The sequence below is a fragment of the Rhopalosiphum maidis genome, chromosome 3 (genome assembly GCF_003676215.2).
Source record: "Rhopalosiphum maidis isolate BTI-1 chromosome 3, ASM367621v3, whole genome shotgun sequence".
Taxonomy (NCBI): Eukaryota; Metazoa; Arthropoda; class Insecta; order Hemiptera; family Aphididae; genus Rhopalosiphum; species Rhopalosiphum maidis.
In genome coordinates, this window is record NC_040879.1 from 17,273,724 (window position 1) to 17,286,044 (window position 12,321).

The 12,321-nt window shown below is 30.0% G+C and overlaps 1 protein-coding gene across 2 annotated transcripts in view; it reads left to right on the forward strand.

Annotated features, from left to right (window-relative positions):
* The first annotated feature begins 630 nt into the window (after positions 1-630).
* LOC113559440 (CD109 antigen-like) overlaps positions 631-12,321 on the forward strand; it is a 90,684-nt gene continuing 78,993 nt past the window's right edge. For both annotated transcript variants that reach the window (XM_026965269.1, XM_026965270.1), the window contains exon 1: positions 631-914. The gene's annotated coding sequence lies outside the window, so the exon portion shown is untranslated. The remainder of the gene's footprint in view (positions 915-12,321) is intronic.

The following is a 12,321-nucleotide window of genomic DNA, read 5'->3' on the forward strand; positions in this document are numbered from 1 at the left end:
ATGATAGATATCTTAGAAAGTTGTTCAACAGATAGACTATGATTTTGGGTAATATTGTTAGTGTACCATAATATTATAGAAGCACATACGATGTTTTTCTCACTTTGACCACTGATGTTTGAGTTATTGGCTATCAAGAAAATAAATAAATGAAAAATAAGCAAGAATACGTTTACATTTACTAGTATTATGCATTTTATGTTATTGGTAACGTGGAACCTAATATTAAGTACATGATATATACTATGCATCCTTATTATATTATTATTATTTAACAGTGAACTAATACGTGTCCGAGGACAACTTCGTCATAGGTACATAGGTGCTTATTTTATTCAACCATAAATATTTTTATGTGTGTTGTTATTAATCGTGTATGCGCGAGTGTATAGGTACAAAATAATGTTATGTACCTATATACAGACGATATACCACTCATTTACCAGTGCATGTACCTATCATACACTCTCTCGTACACACGCGCGTGTGTGTAGACGAAACGGAACTGGTTTGGATCGAGATCGTCCCCTCCAGCTGTACCGCTTCGATCACTACTGCCGAGCCGCCACCTCCTCCATTATCGCCACTACTACCGTCACATCCACCTACCTACCTCCCGAAAACACTGAAACGGTGAAACTACTAGCAGACGAACCGTGGTCGTAGCACAACCGCAGCACGAAACGGTCTCCCGAAGACGTCGCACGCTCGTTTAGCCGTATCATTCATCATACATCTATCCACAACGCGTGTCTCCCACCAACCGAAGTCGCGTCTGTTTTTTCCCCGCAGTTCATCGTTTGATTTACACGGATACCTACACTTGTCTACGTCTATCGCGTCCCGGACGGCTATGCGCTGCTGATAGAGGCGATCGCAACAACCACTAGCCGACCAGCCACGAGGAACAACCAGTAAGTCCATTCACACGCTTGTTGTTCATTTATTTACACACGCTTTTGATCGACTTTTTAGCTTGCCAGGTCTAAACAAGTAGGGTAGGCACATTTTTCGGCACGATAAGGATGTTTTCTTAAAAACAATTTAATAAAACGCCCCTTTTTCGAAATTATCTCTGTGTAACATGTATTCAGAAGGTACGCAGGGGTTTTACGACGAGCGGGCGGCGGCGATCGAATCGGTGTCATAAGTCCACGGAAATGCCTGATCGTCACTTGTGGAGGAGGGGCTATAATATAAAATATATATTATAAACGTCCGTAGCCGTTTGTAGCAGTGCCCCCCCCCCCTTGTTCTCGATTACCGCTTTCAGCCCCTCGAGAGATTCTGACACAACTCGATTTTTCTTTCTTTCTTTCTTTTATGTTTTACGACTTTTAACGAGTGGGGAATAGCCAACTTTTCCCTCGACTGGTAAGCCTGGTAAGAATTTTTAACATTAAAATATATTTTACACTGAATTTATCGAAATTCTGTAGTTTAATAACTTCTAGTATCTAAAAATATTCGTTATTAAAAATACGTAGGTATTTACAAAAATAGTAGTATGAATTATGTACCACAATCTTAACAAATTTTGAGTACACGCGACGAAAAATAAATCGAACTTTAACAGTTATTATTTATTATTTTGGCCAACGAGTCAAAAATTATATTCAAACGTTTGTTTTTGTTGTACAATGTATCTACAACAAATTTATTATACCTAATACAAAAAACATACGTTATATTATAAGTCTTCTGTTAATCAAAACATTTTATTTTTATAAAATATTTTTTGTACAAATAGTAAGAAAAAATTATTGATCATTATTATAATATAATAATTTATTTTATTTAATCGAAACATAAATTGACGAATTATATGTCTACCTTAAATTAACCATTATTATACGATGCAAATAATATAATAATTATTTTTCCTTCTTATTCGTATAAATTGTATAAGTATATGTACCTATATAAATTGTAATTTATAGATGAATTTTGTTTAGAAGAAATTAACATGACTGAAAATATGTAATAAACAAAATTTATGTATCTTTATAATTAAAATCATTGTTATTTTATGACAAAAATAATGTCTATAGCATTAGCGTATAATGATAATTATAATTATATTTCTACCTTCTTCATATGTAATACTGACATGTTGACAAATGATAATTAATTATTATATAGTTCAATAAGAATATTATTAATTTTAATATATGATGGATTGTTTATTTTATAATTTATGAAAGAAGATGAGTTACACATTTTTGTAAAATGATGAGAATGTTATAATCCATTTATTTTAAGAAGTCTAGTTTATGTACAAGTTAATTTATAAGTATAGAAGGTTAACATTTATTTATCATTTTTATGTTATGAGGCTATTGTTTCAATTCTGATTTTTTTAGATTCTTAACGAAATCAAGTGTAATATTGATTTTACGATATTTATATGTTTTTAACTTGTTATGTCTCGACATTTTTCTTTTATAAAAAATAAACTTTAGGTTTACTCTGCTTGTGGTAGAAAAATTGATTTAGATCGTGCTTTTGACAGATATATTTATGAATTGTTCACGTTTTCGTTGTACTTAATAAAAAATCACGAACAAATTTAAATATAATAATGGGTTAAGTATAAAATATTGAATTTTCATTTATTTTATTTTCAAAATCATTTTATTTTTATACATTCCTTTTTAATTATTGGTTATTTAAAAACAGTGACTGTTTTATCAATTATCTTCGGCTTTCCATTTAAACGATAAATCATCTCTGTCAAATACTCTGTAACAGTCTAACGTCAAATTAACGTCACCCGATTGTCATCATAATATTATTGCGTATCACGAGTATTAAAGTATCGTGGAAATGTACGGCATGTTGGAATATCGTACCATAAAGTTCATCACACGAATGTCGTCTTTTATTAAATAACGACAACAATATTTTCCTAGACGACACGTGCCCTCCGAAACAATGACCGACAATGACAAATTGAACTCAGAAAACATCATATTTAGAGTCTTGGAACGTTAATAGCTGTCAGGCCTGAGCGTGAACGCGTCTATCTCCGGGCACCATTTTAAATTAATGTTTCTGTTATTGTTTTTCTGTTAGATGGATTCTTCAAATGTTTTAATTGGTTAACCTATCGATTTTATCTAATTAGTACTCATTTATTATTTTTAAATTTTTTAAAATGTGACAAACTGACAAATAAATAATGGAAAAGCTATGAAAAATAAATTATATTAATGTTCTTAACTGATTTTTAGCCACGAGATCGATTTCTTAGATCTATAAAGAAGTATAATAAAAACTTGTTGTTTTTTTCGTAAAATGCTAAATATTTATGTTATCGAAAAGTTTAACCCATTAAATATCATAAGGAACTTCCTCGAAAATCATAAGCTAATTTGATTAATTAATACGTTTATAAATTTAAATTACGAGAGATTATTCGTTAGTTTTCACTATAGTTATTCGACATATTTTGAAAATAAAATTTAAAAATCGAGGCTGTAACTCTGTTACATAGCTGCAGGTTCAAATGTGACTCATCATTGAGTGGCCACTGTAAAAGATGCGTTAAATTTGAATTCAATTATTACTCATTGAATAGATACCACGAAAAAGAATTTTAAAATTTATTTATATTACTATTGGAATTTTTTTTATATTTACTAGTAGTTGAAAGTCATATCATTTTTAGAAAAACTTGTATAAATATTCAATGAAAAGTTCAAGTCTGTATTATTCATTTTTGAATAATAACAAAAACAAACCCTATTTTATCGGATACTGCAGTTGCGTAATGTTTTTTTTATACATATATCATCATGGGTTATTTGTTATAATAATAATAACAACAATCATACTTATAGGAAAATGAAAAAAAAATATATATTTAAGTATATATAAATATCATACAATATTTTTAAGAGAGAAAAAATAAAAAATAAAAAATAAAAATAAAAATGAGTTATTCGTTATGTATTTAATTATATGTTATGAACTTCTTTAGATATTTGTCATAATAACATTTAAACATTTTTTTTAACAGAATTACCCGTTATATAATAAATGTTAGTTGGTGAAATTTCATAATTTTATGTTAGAATAACATTGGCTAATCCAATTTTCTAAATATATCAATTTAAAATCAGTAATCCGTGAATAATTAAGTGATATTTATAGTATTATAAATAATAATATTTACGTATGCATATTACAAGCTTAATATGTCGTCGATGATTTGAAATTAATGTTTGTTTCCGACAATATGTGTCGGACAATAATTAAATGTAAATAGAACAGCTAGAGAATATCATTTACCAAAGACTTAAATATTAAGGACCCTTAGGATTTATATTTATGAAGGAGGTTTGTGAATACTAGTCTTTTCTGGTTTATAGTCGGATAATCCCCCCCAGCTGTCAGATTAGTCCCACCCTTGTTCTTAGTGTTTGCTAACGCCGATAAAAGGAATATTATGTAGTCTTAAAGCTTACAATGGTTACAAGAAATAAATCTCGTTTGTAAAATGATTGTGTTTTTTTTATCATTATATTACGTATTATAGCGATAAAATCGTGTGAAAAACTATACGTACATTATTTTAACAATATTCTGATATTAATAATATTTTTAAGAACCGCTGATTGCTATTATTAATGTAACGTAGTAAATATTTATAAGGTTCGCTCTAAATTATAATTATCAAATATATTTGAATTAAATTTACTTTAAATGTTAATGTATGTTTATAAAAATATACACATAATTCCACCACATAAATAAATACAAAATGTATTTGTGTCATCCTAGTACTAACTGGCAAATCGTAATCGTGGACATGTACCTACTCGTTTGTTGAATAAATATCGCTGGTAGCAGATAATTTGTAATAACCAATTGTATTTTTTTTTTTAAGTCATAATTTTATTATATTGTTATTTTTCTGTTTACCTTGTTTTGTTGAGCTATAAATATCGTACGTCATCACTCATCGCCACTAGTATCATTATAGGTGTTTATGTAGAATATTTTATACTATATATAGACATTATAACCGTTTAGTTGACCATAAATAGTTTTTTACGGTAAAAAAAAAAAATGTTGGTTCTCACCCAACATGACTGTTGGTAGACACAAAATTATTAATTTGTACGAAAATTCAAATTGTTAAACAGTAGACTCACAATAATAATAGTGTTCTTGATTTTTTTAGAGTTTTTCTTCAGTTGTATACCTACCTACATATTCTTTATCTAAGATGTATGTAATTGAATTTCGACACAGCAAAAAGTATAATAAAATGCGCCTACTTATTTGTTTTTGTTTTTTTTTTTTTTTTAATTTCCTCACAAACGTGCAGTATAATAAACAGGTACTACTTACCGTCAACTTGTTATACCATTGGCATAACATTGTAGTTTAACCTTCAAGCTCAATTTATCTAGGCGTGTATCTATGCGACAAGGCTGGACAAGCTTTTTTTATCAAATGAAGAAAAATTTATCAAGTTTCAACACTTTTAATATAAAGAATAATACATTGGCCAAATTTAAACTTCAAAATTATTATAACTACAGAAAATGTAAACCTAGCTGTTCATTTCAAATTGTACTAACATTTTTTTTATGTGGACCAATAATTAAATGGCGTTTGCCATCATAAAGTTATAATAAAGCAAATTAATCTTCAAAACTATTTTTTGGTAATTCTAAATATCAAAATAAATTACTTTTTAATGATTTAAAAAGTTTTTCATGATTATTTTTAGTCATTATTGTTATTATTATTATTATTATTTTTTTTATATACGGAAGCAATTTAAATAACGATGTATACTTAAATGTGCACGATTCGTATAATTTGGTTAATTTTACGAGTTAATTTATAAAGTCTGTATTATTATTAGACATAATTTGATAAAATAAATATTCAAAAATTAAATATATTTTTTTTTTTTTTAATATAATTATATTTGATGAAACGTGAATAATTTATGTATTTTAAACTAGAACAATATGCTTGGCAAGAATAAGTTACTTTATTTTTTTAACTCTGCTTCGTTTTTAATCCAACTATACCATTTGAAACACAATACAATTCTTTATTAGTCATTCATAATTAAATTAATAAGTTTAATAATAAATAAAGTAATTAAAATTTGGCCTTTTGATTATTAAATAGATATCAAAGCCTAAGATTTTAATATTTGAAATAAAAAACATTTTTTAAATTTAGAACAATAATAGTCTGAAGTATATACGTAGACAGTTAAGTTCTATATAGTTTAGTTTATTGTAATGTATAAACCATTTTATTTAGTGTGATGTGCATGTATAAATTGTGTATAGGCTACTACAGATTACAAATAAAATAGATTATGAGATAGAAATGTTTGTGACTTGATAACCATGAATTTGTCTCATGTAACCATCGATATAATCGATAGGCGTGAGTACGTCAAGTATATATATATTATACATTCCAAAAGTCAGATAACTCTATTCAATGATACGGATGAGAGGCAGCGTAATTCGACCCCTTTAAATGGAAATCGTGTGACAGTTTCACCGCCCTTTAAATACACACACTATCCAAAGTATAATACTGTCGCCTACATGACATCCGCATCATCGCACGGGGTTTTATTTTTATAACGTTTAAAAAAAAAATGTTTTATTTTGATATAAATACAATTACTCTGTAATGTATTTTTTCAGAAAAATAAATGTTACTACACTTTTAGTGACAAAAACACGCATCGTTTATATATTAACCGTTCTATTCTGAAACCACGCAATATTTTATAATCCTCGAATGTTCGTAATTCAGCCATGCTATTAAAATTAAATATAAATAATAATATAACAAAATTCGAAGTTTGATAAGTGAAATTTTACGTTTTTTTTTCTGACTCAGTGTTATTTCTAATTGTATAGATACAGCGTGTTTTGTTAGTCGTTTTATTTGTCATTGGGTGCGAGTTGACGGTTTTTTTCGTTGCCCAAATAATAATCGCCACTATAAATTCTGAATTCGCCATCGATTCAAAAACTGGTTCATGCCGTTCACCGTGTATTAGGTATATTGGTTTATTATATTGCTGCTAAGGTTTGCACTCATTATGTACTTATTTATTTTATCATATTTTTTTTTCGTGTTTTTTTCCTCCCGATCGTCAAAACACTCGTATTATTATTATTTTTGTTTCGTTTCGCCGTGACAATGACAATAAACGATTTTTATTTTTTTCATCCATACTCGTACATACTACGGCTCGGCCTTGGCCCCAAAACGTCCGCTCTCGTATTCGTACGCAGCGCCCCGACACCACCGCCGCCCACGATGACTCACGCTAACGATGACGGTCGGCTGCACCCGTCGTCGGACGCACGGGCCCGCACAGATTTTCATTCGCCTCCTCCCATCAACCGCACCCAAAGTATCACTTCTGCGACGAGGATTTTCGCGTCAAGTGCGTAATTGCTTCGGTGTATTTCAGACACGCTGACAGGCCGGAGACGCAGGAAAGTCTTTTAAATCACCGAGCGGAAAAATGCACAGCTTCCAACGATCACCCTTCTAAAAATAAAAAAATAAATTTATCTATTTCTAAATAATGTCACGAAAAATACAACGTTGTGTTCGTACGTGGAAAAATCTGGTTGGTTGGGGAACGTAGTCAGTTCCTTAGCTTGTTCATAACGTTTCGTTTGTGAGAGACTCTGATTGACCTCTTCTACTTTTACAGAAGTTCGAATAGTTCGATACATATAGTCTACGTCTGTCGCGTTCGTTATTTTTCTTTTCGTCTTCACCAAAAGTCGAGATCACGTCGTGTAAACACGTGTTTAATAAGTACAAAACAACGATGAAACGGTCGCAGGATGAAAATTATGTTCACTCGCTTATTAGAGTGGAATACATAGGTATCATTGACACTATAAACATACAGATAATATGTATGTTTATAGTGTCAATTTGATACTTGAGCCTCACAATATGCTGGGCGCAAGCACGTTTTTACAACACTAAGCTTTTATCACGGTATAGCGTAAAATTAACGAGTTGTTTTTCAGGCATGACTAATTTCACTCAATTAAAAATAATATGTTTTTTCTAGTAGGTACATTTAATGAAATATCGATTTTTGGAATATCACAATAACAACAAAATCTCACATTATTACACAGAATCACAGAATTATCACAAAAAATATTTAGCAATGTCTCTCTGTAATATGTTGGTATACATTATTCAAATGTTATAATCTATATTCTATAACTTATACATGTAGTCCATGATATTGTACTGCCTTCATATCAAATATAACTTATAATAGGTACCTCTATAACAGGAGAAAATTTACCCATTTTGTTTTAAACACAGTCCGTGCTATCTACCTGCTATTGTGAGTTGTGATCTATTATAATATGAAACTCGAGCGTAGTCTTTGACAACAACACAACTTTGTCTTTGTTAAATAATAATTACGCTTTAATGATCGTTTCTTTTTAACTCGAGTCGTAGTGATAACGATATTACCTTACCTAACCTAACTCGATTATCGATTACTTAGCGTGTCGCGTATGGAAAAAACGTATACAAATTAATTAATAATGTGTACCTACTAACAATTATAATACATTATTATACAGAAAAACCTTAAATAATGTCATATTTTTGTTTTATTTTTTAGGATGTGTGTTATGGTTTTAATGATGTGTAATGAATTTACACCAGCCATTTATACTTCTTAGAATTAATGTGTTATTTTCTTATTGCGTTCAACAATAATAGTTGTTGAAAATTGTGTTTATTATAATTTTATAATTTACAGTGAACTGTTAACTTCTAGTTACAGTCTATAGAGTAGTACATAGACTACTCGAATAATACATAGTTTAATTACTTTTGTGTACATTAAAATATTGTTTTACCAACAAATGGGCGATGAATTTATTTTTTTAACTCAAAAACAGACGGTTTTTCAAATTTTTTTCAGCATTACTATTAATTTGATTTACATTTTACTTCATCCCGTCAGATATAATTTTTGTACTACAAATTAATTCTACCTTGGTCATTAATAGTATATTTGAACGTAAGCCACGAAATCTGTACTCCGCTGTATACTATGGAATAGTATAATAAATATGTATAACACAATCTGGATATATTTTACGTGGTTTTGATATACGACCGTAATTGCTTCGTTAGTACATACATTCAGCGTTTCCCAGCTTTTGTGTATATAGCTTACCTATCCTATACGACCCTCCTATTAACCTCGTATTAAAATGTAGCTTAATTTTATACAGCGCACGTCCCCTCGTGTATTATAAAACAATTTTCGTTGAAAATACCGTGTGTATACATTACATATTGACAAATTAAAAGCATAAATTGAGTTGAAAAAATATTAGACATTTTTTCATATTACGTGTTTGGAAAATATTTTTTTAATTTTCTATAATAATAATAATAATAATAACAATATATTAGGGTCTTCGTCAAAATTAAAATATTGACTACAGCAGACATTTATAAACTATATATATACAAGTATGTGCACGTATACATTTTTTTTAACGTTTTTCTTCGATTGAAACAAAGAAAACATTGAGTTATACAGTGGTTTATTAAAGTAAACGAGCCTTTCTGTTTACCTTTGTCTCGTCGTGGAAATAACTTAGTGTTTACGTTGTATTGTGGTAAAAAATAGCTTTAAAAGAAAAAAGTATTTTATTTTATTTTTAATTACTAAACTCGTAAATACATAGTTTTGGCACTTTGGCAGTTACTTAATACAATATTCCTGCTACTATAATAATTATCAACAGAATCATTTCAAAATTGATTTCGAAAAAAAAAAATTCTGGACACGTTACATGTATGCATTTCATGTTTATATCTTGTAGTTATTATTATTATTATAAGCGTACAAACATAAACGTCTTATTTTCTTAGAAAAAATTATATTATTTTGTGAATTACAATTAGGTGCCTGATTTGAAAATAAATAAATTAGAAAATAGTACTTTTAAATTTGCAATACTTGGAAGGATGATAAAATCGGTTTTCAAAATTACCCATTGAACTCATAAAACTATTATAATTTAAAAAAATGGACGTACAACTTTTTACTGTATTACGGCGACAAATATGATTAATACGTGCTGCGGTATAGGTGCTGTAATGCACCTTGCAGGGCACTGCGTGTATAGCTATAGCTATTTAGCACCGTAGCACGTGTTGGTCGTCAGGACAGGAAAAAAGTTGAATAACGGAAAACGACACAATCTAATTATTTATTCACATTTAGTAAGATATATTTTATGTTATATTTTTAAAATAAAAACGTACAAAAAACATGCTTAATACACGTGAAGATGGAATTAGTAAATTAATCTATCCGAGACAAGTTGCTATACCGGAAATTAGTTATATTATTAACTATTACAATACATAACTTAAATATACACAACGATGCGTGTAGGTATACCACACTCTGTATTTATATATATATGTACCTTATAGGTAAACTCAGGAAATATTTGCAAAATCATATCGTCGGTTCAACTGGATCATATACCATATGCAATATCTGGATATACCTATATGTTTGCTCTATAGTATAACTGGACTTACATATATACGTAATACATATACACGATATTTATATATTCATATTATATACCTATGTGTTTATATTATGTGGTGTGCATACAAAATGCGCTGTATTCAATTTTCTTTTTATTCGTTTTTTTCCTTTATCATATAGAGATATACCTACACCGCGTAATGACTATCCTCTACCTACACACGTACACTCGTGTATTATATAAAGTTTATTTCGTTCTTAACGAGTATGTTTGGAATTTTAATTTCAAGACGGTACCTACCTACCTACGTAGAAATCGGATATAATGATATCATACAGAATACATGTCATTATTACGTATACCTATGTGGCTATGTCCTATATCTATGGAGTGGCAGATAGGGTACCTATATAGTTGTTAGTAGCCGTTTCGTTTTTATAGTCTTTATAATTAATTCGTATTGTGCCCACTGTACGCATTTGCATAAAAGTAAAATAAGTAGTATTTTATAAGAGTTTAGGTATAACAAAAGACAAACGCGTAAAAATAAATTTGAATAGATAACGAACAAAAAGAAACCGTAAATATATTTATGTATATATACTGTATTGCAATGTAATGTATATTATATAATTATAAATTGGTCGTTTTCAATTCAGATTTACAGTAAAGAAAATTCAAAATATAGTATATTATTAGAACAGAACAACGTTTTTCTCTTTATTTAGTTAAAAAATGTTTAAATCGTCCCAAGTGCCGCCCGGCGCAACAATGACACGTCGGCGCGACCGAAAATCTGCGCATCGTCATAATGCGTGTATATATAATAATATTATAATATTGGTATGTGCGCAGACGATTGTCGTAAAGAGAATAAACTGTTGCGATTTGAAAACACAATTGGAGGTCATCACGCGCGTGGACGCAAAACCGAGTAATTGTATCTCGTTTTTTTACTCCTTTTGTCTCTTTTTTTTCTTTTCTTCGTCGTCACCCTTAACGCGCGTTGTACATTTTAATAATAATATCGCGCCGACCGTTTATAACGTCTACCACTACCACTGCGCACTGTACTTCTATAAATTATTGTAATATAATAATGCTGTACTAAGCTATTATTGTTGCGGATAGTACGCGGACTGATTTTTTTTATTTTCACGTCGTATACCGCGCAAACGATATGGTAAAAAATAACGTACACACACGCGCGCGCGGGCGCTGCGTTCGTAAACAAAAAAAAAAATACGCGTTTTATAAAATACAAATACCGTATACGAGAGGTGAATAACACGCGCCGGTGACCAGTTGTCGTGTACAGACTCGCGCACTCGCGGTCACGCGCTGTTTGCTTTTTGTGCTCTTCGCGAGGACCATCGGGGCAACACACGCCGAGCGCACAGTTACAACAGCAGAAACCGGACCTCTTGGACAACGGAGACCGACGTAGTTTTTCTGCTCCGACGTGTATCGATGTACTTATATATATATTTGCATGAAAACGGTTTTTTTATTATTATCATAATTATCATTTTTGGGCTATACATAGCTGCGTTAGCAAAGACGAAACCATTATTATTATTATGAATATTATTATACGACCTACGTGTCACGTGTGCAGTACCCATTATCATCATTGATTATAATGTACGTAAAAAACCTGGTCATTAACAGGCAATGTAGACGATCTTTTAAAAATCAAATATTTTGTTAATACTTTTGTAAGAATATTATATTAGTCATATAT